At 42.9% G+C, this 18,458-nt stretch overlaps 1 protein-coding gene and 1 pseudogene across 2 annotated transcripts in view; both read left to right on the top strand.

Annotated features, from left to right (window-relative positions):
- RBP1 (retinol binding protein 1) overlaps positions 1–18,458 on the top strand; it is a 38,812-nt gene that overhangs the window by 1,648 nt on the left and 18,706 nt on the right. The gene's annotated exons all lie outside the window — the stretch shown is intronic.
- Positions 14,762–16,970, top strand: LOC307217416 (SRR1-like protein; annotated as a pseudogene). Its single transcript has 2 exons — positions 14,762–14,773; positions 15,543–16,970. The product of its transcript is annotated as an SRR1-like protein (transcript).

Below are 18,458 nucleotides of genomic sequence, written 5' to 3'. Positions count from 1 at the left end.
ACAAAAAAAAGCTTCCAAACCCTTCATCATAATGGTCACAGACATTTTGCTGTGGTCCCCCCCCCCCCCCAGGAAACTGTTTGTGTTTGACAGCTATATTTAGGCAGAGTCTCAGAATCAGTACAGACTTTACGTATGATAAATATGTTGCTAGACATTAAGTCACTGTCTTTTATTCAGGCTGCAGTCCTCCCACACACATTTTCCTGGGAGCAAGTCCTATTGAACATAGTTGGAATTGTGTCCTGCATGCATAGGGTTGCACTATAAAACTTGAATTATATACATTTGATCCTCAGTTTTATAAAGCAAGTAGTTTCCAATCCTGTTTTGGTCAACACGTATGCTTTATTGTGTTTCTGTTAGACTTGCTTGTTGAAATGGTGCTGCTGGCACAGTATGATCCCACTCGTCTTGTGTCGAGTAGCAGAAGCAAGGCAATTGCTGCCTCTTGCCCACCTTTTGCTAACAATTCCGAATCAGCCCAGAGAGACAGCACATGCTTTAAACAGCTATTTATACCAGAAACAGAAGCATCATCCTTAACAGAAGTAGACAGCACCAAGAATTCTCCCCTGTGAGCTCTTAGCTTTTGACAAGGAAACAATACTGTGTGGCTCATAAGAAGGAATACCAATTAGCAGTACAGTCTCGCTAATACCAAGCTGCTTAGCTGAGTCAGAGCCTGACTGCTGTCCTTTGCTTTACTCTGAGAGCAAGATACTGCTAAAAGAGTAAAGGTTCCCAAAGTGAAAATGCACAAGGTTATCTGACTGAGGGAGGCATTTTTAAAAAGAGAGAAATTAAAACAGTAGACTCTCACATTCATAGTGAGGTGCTCCCTGCTCTAGCCTTGGAACAGCAGAAATTTCCTCTTTATCCCATGACAATGGAAAAATGGAAGAATTTTGAAATACAAGGAAAGGGGGCATGTGTTGTCTGCCCAACTAGGTAGGTTTGGCTACCAAACAAGAATGCAAAGTACAGAGAGAATGCTTGTTTCAGCAATAGCCCTCATCTGTCATTTGGAAATAGGAACAGGTGAATCAATTCTGGTTTCTCTCAGTTTCCCTCTTTCCCCAGCTTCCACTCTGGTCAATGTGTAAATTATGTTGTTCTAAAGAGGGGATGGGACGCGGGTGGCGCTGTGGGTAAAACCTCAGTGCCTAGGACTTGCCGATCATATGGTCGGCAGTTCGAATCCCCACGGCGGGGTGAACTCCCGTCTTTCGGTCCCAGCTCCTGCCCACCTAGCAGTTCGAAAGCACCCTTAAGTGCAAGTAGATAAATAGGTACTGCTTTATAGCGGGAAGGTAAACGGCGTTTCCGTGTGCTGCGCTACTGCTGGCTCGCCAGAGCAGCTTCGTCACGCTGGCCATGTGACCCGGAAGTGTCTCCGGACAGCGCTGGCCCCCGGCCTCTTAAGTGAGATGGGCGCACAACCCTAGAGTCGGTCACGACTGGACCGTACGGGCAGGGGTACCTTTACCTTTACCTAAAGAGGGGTTATGTGTGTGCTTCTCCTTCCACAGGAACAGGAACATTTTTTCATCTGAGAGTGGGTGCATTCAAATTAATGCCAGTCATGCATTGATATGGGGACATGTGTCAGTGTCTAGGATTTAAGGCTAGCCAATGTTCTTGATAGCCCATTCACATGTTGGTAACTGATCATCTAAAGAGGGCTAATGTGATGCTGCAGTTCAATCTGTTGAAGAATCTGCTTTTATCAGGGCTTTCAGCTCTACTTTTAAGATGCCATAGGTTCTGCACATCTCTATCCCACAGGTTAAAGTTGAAAGCTGGGAGCTCAAAATCCAGGAATGTTAAATGCAGCGTAGATTTAGGTGAGAAAGCTTAGTTATTTCTTAAGGTCTTGGCATGGGCATATTTGAGGAAACAGCATTCACTTAAAAACAGTCAAGCAACGGCCAATTAGTGCAATTCTTCACTGGGTACATGTTCAATCTTCATCTGATATGCCAGAAGGTGCAGATTCCGATGGTCATGCTTCAGGTGGTTTATCTGTACATTTTATACAAAGCAAAGAATGATTGACCACGAAAGCTTGTGTAGGAGGGCTAGTCCACGCAGAAGTTAAAATCAAATGGCTTTTAAGATTTTTTTTTACCAGTGGCTCCCAATTCGCTAAGTACTGTGGACCCCGTTTTTCAAAATCCAATCCATAGACCCCCTACTTATGAACTATTTGACATCTCTATGGTGGTTTTTGTTATGTGGATGGTGCCATGGACCCCCTACGAGGGTTACGCAGACTCCCAATTGGGAACCACTGCTTTAAACAGTTTGAAAACCCAGATACAGAACCCACACACAATGTGGCTAATAGAAGCAAGGGCTGAATATGATTTGCCATTGCTTATATTAGCTGCATTGTGTCCCTTTGATTGGTAATCTAGAGTGCCTTAGATCCATTAGTGTTGAGCTGAGTTATTTTTGGCATGAATGGGATCTGAAACTAGCTACTTTCGTTTCATCCATTAAGCATTTCACAATGAAAGATGAATAAATTCTATAGTATTGGAATTATTTTCTGTAAAAGACAGCAGTTACAGAGTTTTAAAGATTAGACAACCTATTACATCTTCTGCTTCCCAGTAAAATAAGGCACATATTTTCAAATAAACTGAAGATAAAGCTAATGCTGTGTTTCCCAACCTTTTTCTGACTGTGCCCCCCATGGACGTAGCCAGGGGGGCAGCTGCCCCCCAATACAAATCTGAGGTTCTGCCCCACCCTAAAAAAGCCTGCCCCCTTGGGGGCCACTAGGTGGCGCATCAGAAGATGGCTGACAATAACATCTCTCCGACCCACACGAGGTAATTTGGAGGCTATGATGGGGTTAATTAGCCTCCTTAACCCCCCCAGGATTATCGGGGGGACGGCCCTTGTCTGCTGTGCCCTATACCACCCCCGAATTTGTGGGGGTGGGGGCACTAGGCACAAAGCCCTCCTGTGGGATTTTCGGCACTCCTCAACGCCGTCCCCGATTCGCGCCGCTGGTTGCAATGATCTTTAAAAGAAAGAATTTGGACATGATTAATTGCACATACATCAAGGAAAAAGAGTAAATACTGCTGACAGAAGAGATCTCTGATAACAAGACAACAATAAAATACGAGAAGAACGTCAAGATACGGTAATGACTGAGGGGGGAGGGGGGGAAAAACCTGCCTCTACCTTTTTATGTGATTTAACAAGAATCCCCCTCCCCTAATGAGTCAGAAATTAAGGACTTAAGCTGTGGATTTAAGGCTGTGTGGAGATAAACTTTCGATCCAAAGCAATGTTTCAAGATGAAGCTGGAAAGCTAAGAGTTTTGGAGTGACGCAGTCAGGAAAAAATGCCGTTCGCCATTTTGTGAGGCATTGTGGGAGCTCTTGGGTCTGGGAGGAGAAAGAGAGAAATAGAGTTGTTTACATATCGTGAATCAACTCCTCGGTGGGACTTAAGAGCGACAAATGCCAAAATTTACGATGGATAAAGTGATGTTATCTACGAAGGAGATATATGGAAACCATCTGGACTTAGTGAAGGAACGGGAAATCCACACAGGATTATTACACTTGCTATCGGCTTAAGGAGACTAACAGAAGAGATCGTAAAGGAAAAAGAGAAATTATACGAACAAGATATGATGTGGCAACACCAAGATAAGACTGGATAGAATTATGAACTTTGTTTGGACTGATTGGGACTGATTTGGACATTAACGCAGTAATAAGAAGATGATCTGAATTCCCCTTTGGATCTTGAAGTATGGGTTCCCCCAACAAAATTTAAAAATTTGGCTTTGTAATTCGGAATTTATATGATGTGATTTAATTTGATGTGATTGGCCAGTTAATAAAAATTATTTTTTTTAAAAAAAAGCCTGCCCCCTTAACAAAAACCCTGGCTATGCCCATGCCCCCCCCCCCAGCCTACTGGTAGAAAGGTAGATATTTAAATATTTTGTTTGTAAACAGAACACGTTTTATTTATATTTTTTTATAATTTATACAAGATACAATTACATAAAATGATAGGAACATAATGAAATATTGTTGGAGCAGAAAAACGTAGAAACATGGAGCTGGAAAGGACCCCAAGGGCCAACCTTCTAGTGCAACCGCCTGCAACGTAGGAAACTTGGAGAATGCATCCATGACAGATGGCCATCCAACCTCTGCTTAGAAACCTCCAAGGTAGGAGAATCCAGAATCTCCCAAGAGAGGTCCATCTTCCATGTATTATAAAAAGTAAACCACACTTATTTGACTCCAGTTATTTGACACGGAGGGGGAAAGCTACAGATAGCAGTCCAAAAGCTGCACAGGGAGTTCTGTATATATGGGAAAATTTTAAAAAGCAAGTGGTCCTCACTGATCTGGAAACTTTGTCATCTGGAAGAGCCTTGGCTGCCTAGATAAAACACTATAGCCCCACATGTCCTTACCTGGGAGTAAGGTCCACTGAACTCAATGTGGCTTTCTTCTGAGTAGACAATTAGTAATTTACTAGATGCAAGTCAGCAGCAGCACCAGACGACCCCACTCGGCTAGGCTCTGGGGTGGATTTCACCCCACGCCTTGCAGAGCTGGGCTGACGCTGCTGATGGGCCTATGTCCCTTGGCAACATTCAAAGGCCCCAATCCTAATTGCCCCCTCCTTCTGGAAATAAACCAGGACTGCTTGAAGAAAATGCATGTGGCAAAAAGCAGTGTTAGGCCCTAGTGGGCCGCCCCCTTGCCCACTTGTGATTGGCCAAGCAGATAGCCAGCCAATCAGGACTTTAAAAAAATTAAAAAATTCCCCCTTCTCACTTCCTTCTGCAGCCCCTTAGCCTTGCTCTATGCCTCCCACCCACCCATTGACGCGACTTTCACCTGTGGACCCCTTGAAATATTCTGGGGGCCCCCAGGGGGCCATATGGCCCTCATTTGAGAAACACTCAGCAGGAATGGGTCGGATTAAGGTGATTGGGAGCCCTGGCACAGTTCCCGACCCACCCCCACCCCCACTCAAAAGGGAGAAGTCACGTCCCATTGCCATGGGGTGCTGCTGCATACTGAGGAGGAAGAAGGCAGACTCAGAGGTCTGCTACACGCTTCACACCTCCCCTTTTTGATAAGTGACAGGGACCCAGGAAAGCAGCAGAGCACCACCACCCACCACTTTGAGAGTGTAAGGAGCTGTAAAAGGGTAGGGATTAAAGGGGCTGTATGGGGTTAAGGGCTGAAGAAGAATTAAGGGGTTGAAGGAGCTGTGAGGGGCTGGGAATTGCCGGGGGGTACATGGGGTTGGCGAGCAAAGTGAGCAGGGGTGGAGCCCTTAGTAGTACAATAACCAGTGTCTGCATTTTAAGACTCTCACAAACCATAGGTAAGCAGTGGGAGCAGCCTCTGCGCCTCCCCCAATCAGTGGCAGCTCTTGTGAATAAGCAACTTTATTTTTCAGCAAGCAAAAGATGGCTAAGCAGTGGTTAGGCTTGCTTCCATGGGGACTGCACATTCCCTTAGAACAAAGATTAAAGGTATTTTGTTAAGCATTAGAAGTAATGTACGCCACAGGAACAAAATCAAGTTGTCTTCTGTGAGATTTAATGCCCATGTTTTCTGGGGATACAGTTGCTTCACATCACCAAAGTACAGCTTCCTGCCAAATTGGAACTGACTAACCCGGTCTTTCCTTTGATACAGCTGCTAAAATAGGTTGTCACTTAATTTTGTTCATTACTTTCTTTTTCTCTCTGAACGGTTGAAACCCAAGCTGTTTCCATCCTTGACTTGATGAACAGAGGTCCTAGGCCTGCAGCTCTGCCACAAGGGAGGTAGTTAAGGAATCACTTGAGGAAATGTACTGAGAGTCACATATAAAATCAAGAGTCCTGGCTCAAAAGCAGAAGTAGCACTTGCTTGGACTTTGGTGCATAACCATTGTGCTCAGTTTAGTCCTTCTTAATGTAGACCCACAACACATACAGACATTTTCATTTTGAAAGGGTGCTGAGCTTATACCATCACCCCTCCTAGTTCCAGACTTGGTTAATTTCCTATATGCAGTCTGCATAGATGGATGCCAATTCCCCAGGGTATCTCCTTGAACTACACAGTTGGCAAACATGTCTAGTGCTGACACACAAAATCATATCAGATGCAGTATCAGAAAGCCAAGGGATCCTCAGAGCTGTTTTCTGCTAATGCAACAGCTCATACCTGCTAATATTTAAAAGTATGGAAGCAAGTAGTTTGGGTAGTGGCCTTAATGATACACACCCAACTCTCTCTCTCCCTCTTGCAGTGTAGCATCATAGTGTAGCAAAATTATAATTATCACTACATGTCACTTTGCTGCTTGGGTGCTATGCAGGTAGCATTTGCCACCATGCTTTCTGAAATACACGGTTGGGGCCATAGTAAGTAAACACGACTGTAGCAAACAAGAAATAGTGGTGATTGTACCAGGTTCAGGTAATTCTGTGAAAATATACCACTAGCTCAAAACAAGAATTATTAGCAAGACTACAATCTACTGGGATTTAGGATATAGTCACATGACTATGAAGGTACAGGGTGACCATAGAAAAAGCCTGTACATTATGCCTCTTAGTCTATGAATATAATGCTGTGCCTAGGTTTTGATTCATCATGCGTGTTGAATCATTTGCTGTGATATTGCCCATGGTGGATACAACCAGTTTGCTGTGAGTTGAAAGCACTGCATGCAGCCTTTTCAGTCACTTGGCGTGACCAACACAGATCCAATGGTAGTGTGGCTAGGCCCTTAATGAGGACAATATTATCCAGCCATTTCCTTAGACAGGAAAGCAATAACGTGACTCCTAATTGCTTCCAGAATCAGAAATCAGTTTTGGGAAAGATGAATTAGAAGAGAAAATGCAGCTACTGTGCAGAACCAGCATGAAGCAAGTATAGCAAGAGCATGCAAGGGAAGATATGGGTTAGTAACTAGCCCAACATTTTTTTAAAAAGTCAATTAACTGTCTGGTCTTTTTGAACATGAAATGTCATTTTGAAAATGTGCATGACAAAAAAAAAGAGGAATACCACAATACAACTTCATCACTAATAGAGGGAGCATAGGGAAAATGAAACACCAGTCACAGTCCTTAGTATATCATGGCTGACTTTGTGAGACCATTAGAGTAAAACAGCATGAAGTGAGGCTCATTAACACTTAAGAGAATTTGGATATGAAGATTGTCCAGCTAAATCATGGGATTAAAAATTTCATCTTTATTTTGTTTGGAGGGTGGTCAGAAGCTTGAAGGGTTTGCACATAGGAAGAACATGCCATTGTGCCATTACATTTATATATTTTTTTAGTGGAAATCCTTGGTTGCTGCGCTTGCTGGGTAAGTTTGGTTGCTTCCAGATGACCTGTTTATGAAGCATCCATCCTGATTTGTTTGTCTAATCCCCCTGCAAGCTTTGTGCAATCTTGGCTCTTTATCGAAGATTCATTCTGATTTATTTCTGGAGAGCTTATACAATGTATAAAGCAAATTGTCATTCCATACTTTCCAGTGCATTTCCCCATCACTTTCCTTATTGCAAGTAGTCCGATCTGGGGGCGGGGCAGGTTTGTTACATAAGAGCACCAAATCATCTTTAATTACACAATTTGAGATTGATTGTTGCTATTTTGGGATGAGATTCATTTTGAAAACACCCTTAGTTCATACTCATGCCCTCTTAGATTTTATTGCTTTTTGCTGCTCCAGACGGTAGGACCTGAACCAATGGATTCAAGTTACAAGAAAGGAGATTCTGACTAAACATCAGGAATAACTTTCTGATGGTAACAGGCTGTTTGGCAGTGGAATAGACTCCCATGAAATGTGGCGGATGTTTTTAAGCAGAGGTTGGATAGCCATCAGCCATGGATGCTTTAGTTGTGATTCCTGTATTGCAGAGGATTTATCTAGATGACCCTTGGGGTCCCTTCCAACTATACAAATCTATGATTCTATTATTCTGTTGATCTACTGTACTTGAAAAGATTTGTTATGTACCTTTTTTGTACCTTTTTTCCTTTGTTGGGCCACATTCCGTCAGGAATAATCTGATGAGGGCTGCATGTTAGTGATGGGCAGAGCCAGTAGCTAGTAATGGGTGGAGCTGGAAACAAATGATCTGGATTAACACATCTGGAAGGCCACCCATGGCTGTTTCAGATTAAATTTCCACTTTTATGCAGGTCTAATCAGAATTCAACCCTACTGGGACTGATGGGGTTATTCTCAATTAAATATAGAGGTGTTTTTTTAAAAAAGAAGTACAACAGATACAGCTACTTTTCTGGAAAACAAGTGAAAATAATTTATTTCTGACCATAATACACTATACACAGAGAGAGCAAGAGCGCACAGAAGCTTTCCAATTCATCTTCGGGCAACTATGCGGGAGGGCCTTCTTTTTCCAAGCCAAGAATGTTTTCAAAAAGCCATTTATTTTGTGAAATACAATACCGCCCATTCCAGTTATTTTGCAACCACATAGAAAGGGTGGGGGGAGGTACTTCTAACAGCAGTGGTGTGAAATAAAGTGTAGATTAACAGGAGGGAAGGATCCTGGAGGGGGTGGAAGAACAGGGCAGCTTCAGTAGTAGTCGATGGGTGCATAAAAGGAGATTGGAGGCTGGAGGAAACCCACCTGTGCTATATATAGTTGCTTAAGGGGATACTGATGCATGCAGGGTTAGCTTGTGTGCTAATGTGGAGAAATTTCCCATAGCCATCAGCAACCATGTCTCAGCCATCCGCACACTGTTAGACATTGCCACCAATGGTGTAGAGGAGGCATGAACCATGAACCTGGATTCTAACTGATAAGAAGGATTGATTAACCAGTTAAACTAAGCAGTTTTAATTCCCAATTACCTCTTAATGTGAACATGTTTTTTATCACTCAGGAAAATGCCCCATATGTGTCATCTGAGTTAAGGACTAGCGCTTGCTTACTTGAACGCTTCCCTCCTTCAAGAGGAATGCCTTTGGGTTAAAATATGGTTTAAAATTCTAATTTCTTTTAAAGAATAAATTCATCTCTCAACGGAGTAATGCTTTTAAGTTGAATGAAAAGGAAAGTTTACAACTGTGGTGATGATGGTTGGTGTGTATCCATTTACCCGACATCAACTTTACCCATTAAAATGGTGTCCGCAGGCTCTTAAGATATGAGAGTAGTCACTGAGGATCAATATAAATATGTTAACACGATGGTACAGCACAGGCACCTAAAACCCTGGCTCAGTCTCTTGGCATCTGATCAGCAGTGCTGTTACACAAACCCTAATGCCAGTCAAAAGACATGCTTTTTTTCTCATGAAAGCTGGACAAGCTGCTTACGGAAAGTGAGAGGTAACAGCAGATCATGCAAGGTAAACAATTCAATCACTGCAACAGCTTCCATGCTCAGCTGCCCACCTGTTTTTCTTTTTCTGTGCCTTCACCTGCATCCTTGGTAGACTTCTTTATGAATTCCATGGGCCTGGGATCAAACCGCAACCTTTTGTGATGTTGCATAAAGCAAGAAGCTTATTACAAGTATGTAGCCACAGCCTTGTGCACGGTGTTACAGCACTGAGTAAGAGGAATTAGTCATTGCTAATCTGTTCTACATCAGCAAGCATAACTAAATGCTCTTTCTGTCTTGGAAGAAGCAAGTCCCATTCTGGAGAAGAGTACTGCTCTTGTTTTCTTTATTTTCTTTTTGAGGGGTCCACCTCAGTAAGGAGTTCATAGGTTAAAGACCCCATGTGGATGTCACCGAAAACTGCTTCCCAGTGGACACCATGTACCAATATAAAGCCACTTTTGCCTGGAGAGCTCCAAGCTAGAGTCAGCAACCTTGAGGATCTTGTAGGGCTGGTGAGGGGGCCCTCTGTGTGACTGGAACAATATATATAATCAGCTGGCTTTAGTAAACTCAGAACGGAAGCTGTTGTGTTAGAGTTAGCCTTTATCATTCAATTTATTAAGATGTAAGCATGGTTGTCAGCCTCTGAAACCTCATGGATTTGAAAGAGGATTAGATAACAGCATGGAGGTAAAGGCTACTAATTGTGGTGGCCATGCTCTGCCTCCACGGTCAAAGGCGGTGATGATTCTGAATACTAGTTGCTGGAAACTGCAGGAGAGAAGAGTGCTCTTATGCTCAAATCCTACTTGTGGGTTTCGCAAAGGCATCTGGTTGGCCAATGTGAGAACAGGATGCTAGACTAGATGGGCCATTGGCCTGACCCAACAGGACTTCATGAGTCCTCCTTCCCCACCTGTTTTAGTATCCTGACTAAAGGTAAAGGGACCCCTGACCATTAGGTCCAGTCGTGGCCGACTCTGGGGTTGCGGCACTCATCTCTCTTTATTGGATGAGGGAGCCAGCATACAGCTTCTGGGTCATGTAGCTAGCATGACTAAGCCGCTTCTGGCGAACCAGAGCAGCACACGGAAACTCTGTTTACCTTCCTGCCGGAGTGGTACCTATTTATCTGCTTGCACTTTGACATGCTTTCGAACTGCTAGGTTGGCAGGAGCAGGGACCAAGCAACGGGAGCTCACCCCGTCGTGGGGATTCGAACCACTGACCTTCTGATCAGCAAGTCCTAGGCTCTGTGGTTTAACCGACAGCGCCACCCACGTCCCTAGTATCCTATGTTAAGGTTATTTCTAAGTGACTGCAACAATAAACATAGGACGTAAATGTACAGTTTGAAAATGCCCACCCAGTATCTTACTAGCACAGTATGGTATAGCAGAAGCTGGTGAATGAAAGAGCCTGGAGTTAGACTAGGCAAAGCAATGGCTTTGGTTGATGGAAAACAGAAGTCTTTTTTGAAGCTGAAAATGACTATCATGCTGAAAATGCTTTTCCTCTATCCATTAAGAACAATATCCTGTTACGGCAGTTCATCTAATCAGCACTGGAATAAGCTGCATAGATAAATGATGGAATCTCCTCTGGAAGTTTTTAAAGAAATCATTAGGCAGGCCAAAATGCCTCTGGCAGGTGCCTTACCAATAGACTTGGGAGTGAATCACATTTTCCTCTGGGTCCCCTGAAACTTAATTCTGTGGCTTTAAGGGTTGGGTTTTTTTGTTGTTGTTGTTGTTGTTGTTTTTGTTTTAAGCACCTTTATGTCCATTTACACAAAACCAGATTTTTTTGTTTTACTTGTCTACCAGCTTGATATGGGCAAACTTCTTTCAAAAAAGGCGTAAAGCTCATATTTTCTTCTATCAGTGTTGTGAATATTGGTTTCTTGTAAAAGTAAGTGGAAATGGGGTATGAACTTTTTTAATGCACAAGTTCCCTACTCCTTATTGCTGAAGGCAAAATCCACTAAGCCTGAGACAAGAAGGCATTTGAGGAATGACTTTCCTTCTCCTTGTTCCTCTCTACCCTGCCACATTGCCCCTCTAAGCCAGTCAGCCTCCTTCTGTATAGCAATGAGATTGTGATCATGATGTCACAGATGTCAGGAAACCTGTTCCTTACCCTTCATGGTGAAGCAATAGCTGTTTAAAGTTCTGATGCCCTCAGCAATTCCTGATGTCTGCTGAAATGATAATGAACAAAACTTTGGTACTGTTCTAGTTCAGAGCTTCTTATTTAAACTCCTTTAGTGTCTTGACGCATCTTCTTACTTTTGCCTCTTGTTTTTAATCATTAGAAGCTAGCTATTCAGGATGGGGCTGTGTCAGGCAGGGAAATAAAAACCTGTTTCCAAGGATGGGGCTGTTGTTTTGGTCTATGAGCATGGGCAGCTTCCTCCATTAGAATTTACCTCAGGAAGGCTGTTGTGCTTTTCTGTGTCTACAAGCACAGACACAAGGCCTAAATTCTCTAGCCTGGAGTTACAAGAGCATATCCCAATCCTGTTTTGTACTTGAAAAGATCTCTGAGGGACCTGAACACATAATCCTGGGAAATGTTCTATGCTAGATTCCAGAATGAGGACATGAGATGACTGATTTGAGCCACAAATACTCTCCTGGTTTATACAATGAAGGATGGTGTAGAAATAGTAAATTGAGTTGAAGAGCAGCTCTGCCCCTGAATTGATGAGGCCTCTGGGCTTAATGTCTATGGTGGTGTGTCAACTAAAAATGAGACCCAAAGCTGCTTTAGCTTGTACAGTGACTGGATTAATTTAATCTTGAATCGCTGAAAACTGTGAGAAGAGAATAAATTGCTTGAAAACTTGGTACACAAAGCTGTTGCTTCCTTCCTGCCTTTAATGAGAAGTGGATGGATTTTAAATATGTATAAATAATAATGCCATTTTTGTATAGGCACTAATACATGTGCTGGGTAAATCATGAACCATTACAAATAAATTAAATGACAATGGGCTTAAAAATTGATCCCTGCCCTTGCTCACACCAGCTAAGCACTATAATCTGGCTCTTTATTCCTCTCAAGGCTGCACAGTAAGCAATCCATGTTTTAAAAATGCCTCAACTCTTTCATTACAATAAGGAAAAGCAATTTATGCAAAGGATAAAGAGTAAAGGAAAACGGCATTCAATAGAATGGCTAATTTGAGACGCACATGAACTGCTCAGCATAGCGTACAATTTTATATGATGCATTTGTCTTATAATTAATTATCTGCTACACCATACAATGGGATTTCTGCCTTCCCACCCACCCCTGTGTATCGATCCTTTATCAATGGCTGAAGTTTAGCTTCTCCACTGCTTTCTTCCCTCATTTAAAGAACAAGTTATTTTCAAGCTCAAGTCTGTGACTTGATGTGGCAACAATTTAGCCTTGTTTCCCAAGCTTATTGGAAAATACAGCAAGCAGATATATTGCTGGCAATCCTAGCTGGCAGAATTAGCGCGCATAAAGTGTTATGTGCCTTCCCTATCTGGACCCCTCCTTATATGCAGTTTGCAAACACGTGCAAGAAGTGCATACAGAGCAACTTATGTAAATAGGGTGCCATGTGGCATATCCCCCCACACTTGTGTTTTCCAAGTGGCTGAATTTAATTGACCTATTAAAGTTGTGCAGAAAGTTTTGGCAATCCGTAGGGAGTACAGAAGTATTTCAGGGTGCTAGAATTTATGGCACAGCATCAACCACGATAAAGCAACGCATACCCACCAGACTTCTATTACAGGTATAATTAGTGGGTTCTAGAGCAGCATGCCTGTGATGATAGTGACATGTTAGGGAAAAATAGAGGGAAAATTAACTTAGAATCATAGAGTCTTAAAATTGTAGAGTTGGAAGGTGTACCAAGGGTCATATAGTCTGACCCCTTGCAATGCAGGAATATGCAGGTGGCCTGTATGGGGATTAAACCTGCAAACTTGGCTACTTTATGGCTAAGGGTGGGAACACAAAGAATTCTACCAGTGCAAAATAGCCTGTGCACAAGGAACAGAAAACCATAAAATCGGCCATATTGGGATTTTTTAAATAAAAAAATGTTGTTTCCTTTCAATGCTCACAGTTCTCCTTTCCCTTGGAGATTCACCAGAGTCTGAGCCTGAACATTACCCAAAAGTGCTGCAATACATTCATATTTGCCTGACTTTTAACAGCCATGAGGGTGTTTTAATTCTGACGTTGCATTTTTGTATTTTGTTTTATCGCTGTTACTTTCTCTGACCCTTCAAAGATAGAGGATGTTATTAAATTAAGGCAAATCAATAGCTGTGTTGAAAGAATGCAATCTCCGATGTCAAGCTTTACTGTTGACTTGATTTTTATTTATTTTGTTTGCCATAAACAGCAGTGAGGATGTTGCCTCAAGAACTGCTTGGGGGGGGGGGGGGCATGAGTCATTGACATTATTGTACAATTTGCCATGGAAACACTTTTTGACTGTTTAAGACCTGTGCCGTCACTTTTTCAGAGCCTTTAGATTTGCCTCAGGGTACAAATGCTAAATAAGGCTCAGGGAGGTAGGGGAAAAAATGGACCATAATGTTAGAAAATAGAACATATGAAGAAATTGCTTTTCTTAACAACTCAACTCAGTCGTATTACAGTTCAGATCATCCAATCCTAAGGCTGTATTTTGGAGAATTCATGAGGGCAGCCGCACTTGAGCAATTATGAACATAACCGTTTGGTTATGTTTGCATTTTTGTTGAATTGGAGACTGAATTTCCTCTACAGTTTCCATGCACATTTGAAAGCAAGTACACTGTTGCTGGAAGATAAAATGCACCCATTTATTCCATTCCATCAAGACAATTCTTCATTACTGAAAGCAACATCTCTTTATGGAATTCATAGATTAAGGGTCTAAAAGAGGCTGCAGATAAGCCGAAATTTCTCAGAATATTTTGTTTTTCTGACATCTGATGTTTTACTTTTTTTCTCAGAAGGTTGCCTTGTAGAATTTTCCCTCCATATTTGTCAACGTTTTTATTGTTTAGCAGTTTCTGTCATTCACCACCATCACCCAATTAGTGTTGTAGTTGACGCAGAACATTGTTTTGCATTAGGAAGTGGTTGACTGTTATTAAGAGCAAATGGGGATATGTTAAAAAGTAGAATTAACTATTTCAAATGGATATCTTCCAACACTGGAGTGAGGGAAATTGGGACAGGGCCTCAACAGAGGTTGCATCCCCTCTCACTCATGCTTTCCCACTTGGCTCCCTCCCTCACACCTTCACCCGCCACAGCAAGCCAATGTACTTCTGGAAACCGACAACACTTCTGGAGGTACATCAGTGGAAAGCCACAGCGGAAGGAGGAAGAGGGGTAACATGCAGGGCAAGGTAAGCTTTACTTCCATTTCTTGGTCCCACACTCTGGTGTGAGTCAACTGATTTGCACCCCGCCATGGGACAAAAAAAAAGTGCATCTTTGAGCATGGGAGCCAAAATGGGACATCCAGGATTGGGATCAGAAGCCAGAGCAGTTACACAGTATGAAAATGGTGATGTTACAGCATTTAAACTCCTAACAATTGTGAATTGTGCAAAACTGTAAACTTGTGAGGAGAATTTTTGTAGGCCTGCTCACAGCATATAAAACTAAGAAATCCATCACAAACTTAAATTTTTGTAAAATTTATATTTTACTAAACCTAAACTCTTTCTCAGATATCAAGATGTGTGCTTAAGGAAAGTAGGCGATACGTGAATGGCATATAAACGAACCTAAACAAAAAGTAATTACTGTTCCATAAGGTAACTTGCCCCTGAGATCAAGGATTTTAAGCAAGCTGATTTTGTACCGGCTTGTGAGACTTCCCTTGCTATAATTTCACCAAGAGATATTACAGGTATGTCAACAAAAAAGGAATCCTCTTATCTAGCTGTGAAAAGGTAGCATGGCAATTGACATTTAGACAGAGTTTAATGACTACAGGAAGGCAAGAGGAAAGTAGCAATTGTTGTTGTTGAAATTTGTATATCTTCCTTCATCTGAAGATAACAGGGTGGCTCACAACATAAAAATACAAAATGAGAATACGTAATAAGATAAACCAATAACTTCCCTGCATAAGCATATTTAAAATGTCATAGGATGTTCAGGTTATAGAGAAACTTTTTCACCTGGCTCCTAAAAATATGTAATGAATGTTCCAGGCAAGCCTCTCTGGGGAGAAGATTCCACAAATGGGGAGCCATTTCAGAAAAGGACCATTCTGGGGTGAGAGCAGGAGGCGGAGGCGGAGGCGCCAGCAACGGAGAGATGAGCGGAGCAGCAGAGAGCCCGAGAGCCCTGACAAGGCAGGAGAAAGGCAGAGTCTGTGGCTGCGGGAGGCGTGTTCAGAACTGCAGAGCTCAGAATTCTGGGATTCAAGCCTCGGAACCATCTTAAAATCCCTCCCCAAACACCCAGCAGCAGGGAAGAGGGCAACCAGGCCTTCCATGGAGAAGGCCCTCTCTGCCTTCGAGAAGCTGAAGCTCACACCACCAGCTGAGTCAGTTCTTGAGCCCAGCTCCTGGCTGCTGGAGGAGCCCAGCCGCAGCAGAGCCCAGGGCTTGCAGTGCGTGTGTTATGGCATTGGGGACTTCTCCTCTTGCGTCCAAGCGCGATACCAGCTGGCCTTCCTCCTTCTGTTGCTCGAGGAGGGGAAACACTGCATCCATAATCTTCTACATGGTCCACTGTGGGAAAGCTCTCTATAACAACTTGCTCTGGAGCAACTGGTCATCACAGGGGACAGCTTCAAGGGCATTAAAGACAGGGTGCTGAGCAGGATATTCCAAAAGGACTACAGTTACATTGCAAAGGTTTCAATAGCAACAGATGAAGAAGCCCGCCCTTCTCACCCTCAGTACTTGGACATATTTAACGACACCTCTGTCCACTGCTTTCCGCTGGACCTTCCCCCAGAGATCTGGAAGCTCCAGGAGGAGCCAGTTTACCCAGATGAGGACCAGCCAGAGATCATCAGAAACAAGAAATGAAATTGTTCCCATTCCAGAGGCTATGGGTTGGAGGTGCAGGGCTGGATTTGGGTTTCCTTCTTTGAAGAGGGGCTTGAGTTGCTTCTGGTGTTGCAAAGAAGTTCACGTTAATGTTAAGTTAGTTACCCTCCTCCCTGCAAAGCAGAAGACTAGTCACACTGTCTATTTGTGTGTTGCTCTATGGCTTCTCCATGGGACAAACGAGACACGTACAGCATGCACAAGATGCCAAAGCTCTCCTTGTGTCTCTCTCACTTGCTCACTGAGTGGCAGAGCTTTGGAGGATCGATGGGGCAAACCCAAGCATCTGCTTCTGGGTTTCACCACCATCTCTGTTCAACTCTGGTCTGGTACCTTCTATGAGAGTTCCCTCATGGGATGGGATGGAAAAGGGGGCAGAGATCTGGTGGTGCTGGGCAAACTACCCAGTAGGACTGGGCTCCCTCATTAAGGGGGAGAGCCATTCATACTCCCAGCTGCTGCTTCAGGATTAATGCAGCTACTTCTCAGAAAACCAAACTTCTCCACAAACCTTGTATTTCCAATAATGTTTTTAATTAAAAGCAACACACACTGAAAGAATGAAAGCAAAAAGAAAGAAAGAAAGATCCAGAACTCTTGTGGAGAAATGGTGTCTTCTGAGAAATTGTGAAGAAGGGCCTCAGATCATGATTGCAGGGTCTGGGTTGGTTCATATGGAGAGATGCAGCCCAACAAGTAAATCATAATCATTCTTAGGTTCCCACTTATGCATATTCAGCTTGGGTAGAGATGATGGTAGTGAATAATGTCGTTGTAGTGAACCATCTCAATCATAGAAACATGATAAACCTTTTGATGTCTCTTGGACCCATTACATATTGTAATAGGAGGGCAAACCTAGGAAAGTAGTTTTAGCGAGGTGCAGGATTTTGCATCAAACAGTCCAGAAATGGAACACAAACATTGACAGTGTGGAGGTACTGTTGATTTATAGTATCCAGTGTCCGTGCACAGCGGAATGATGAGGAATATGTGTACATACTCTAAATTGCTTTATTTACATTTCAAAGCTGGTAGATTACAGAAATGCATCTTTCCTCTGCCGAAGGAGAAAAGGCATCCTCTCTCCTCTGAAGCACGGAGAGAATCACACTGAACTGCAAAGAACAGGAAACCAGTGTACGTCACATCCAGCCTCCCTTTCCCGTGGGAAAAACCAACAGCAATGCTGTCTGTGGAATGTAAACATTGTCTTGTGACAAGCCTTTCGCTGCACAGTGAAGAGAGCAGAAACCAACATCCTCCCCCTTTCTGTGAACACCACTGGGCAGCGTGTTCGTACAATATCAGTACAAACCCAACTTCTGCACATAGGTACAGTGTTGATCCCTTGATACAATCTTGGACAATACATCAGCAGGAATTTCATTACCTGGCATATAGGACACCGTTACGAGTCCCTTCTGAATACGTTCCCTAGCATGTTGCAACTTCAATTGCAAGTGCTTCGTGCTTTGCTTACAACCTTCAGAATTCAGCAAAGCCAAACATGCTTTGTTGTCCTGGTAAACCTGGATTGGACATTTGACAGGAATTTTCATGTCTTTGCACAATTGTAACAACCATTCACAATCTTTGAGTGAATAAGACAGTGCATTCAGTTCAGCTTCACAAGTACTTAAGCTAACTGTTGTTTGCTTCTTGCATGACCAATCAAATAGAGCCTGATTGTACATGTAGCAAACTCCAGACGTACTTTTCCTGTCTGTAGTGTCACTTCCAAAACTTGCATCTGCAAATATCTCAAGACCACCAGACTTCTGATTGTTAAATCTCAGTCTGTAATGCATAGTGCCTTTCAAATACCGCGCTATGCGTTTCAGAGCTTTCCAATCCTTAACAGTAGGATTGTTGACTTGTCTGCTTAGCAAATTACAGCTAACAGCAATGTCTGGTCTTGAGCATCTGGCAATGAAGTTTAGCTTGCCTAGCACACTTCTGTACAGTGTAGTGTCAGAAAATGCTTCTTCAGTGTCATCTACCTGATAACCTGTTGTCA

Source organism: Podarcis cretensis (genome assembly GCF_951804945.1).
Source record: "Podarcis cretensis genome assembly, chromosome: 5".
NCBI classification, from domain to species: domain Eukaryota; kingdom Metazoa; phylum Chordata; class Lepidosauria; order Squamata; family Lacertidae; genus Podarcis; species Podarcis cretensis.
This window is presented reverse-complemented; position numbering and strand designations above follow the sequence as displayed.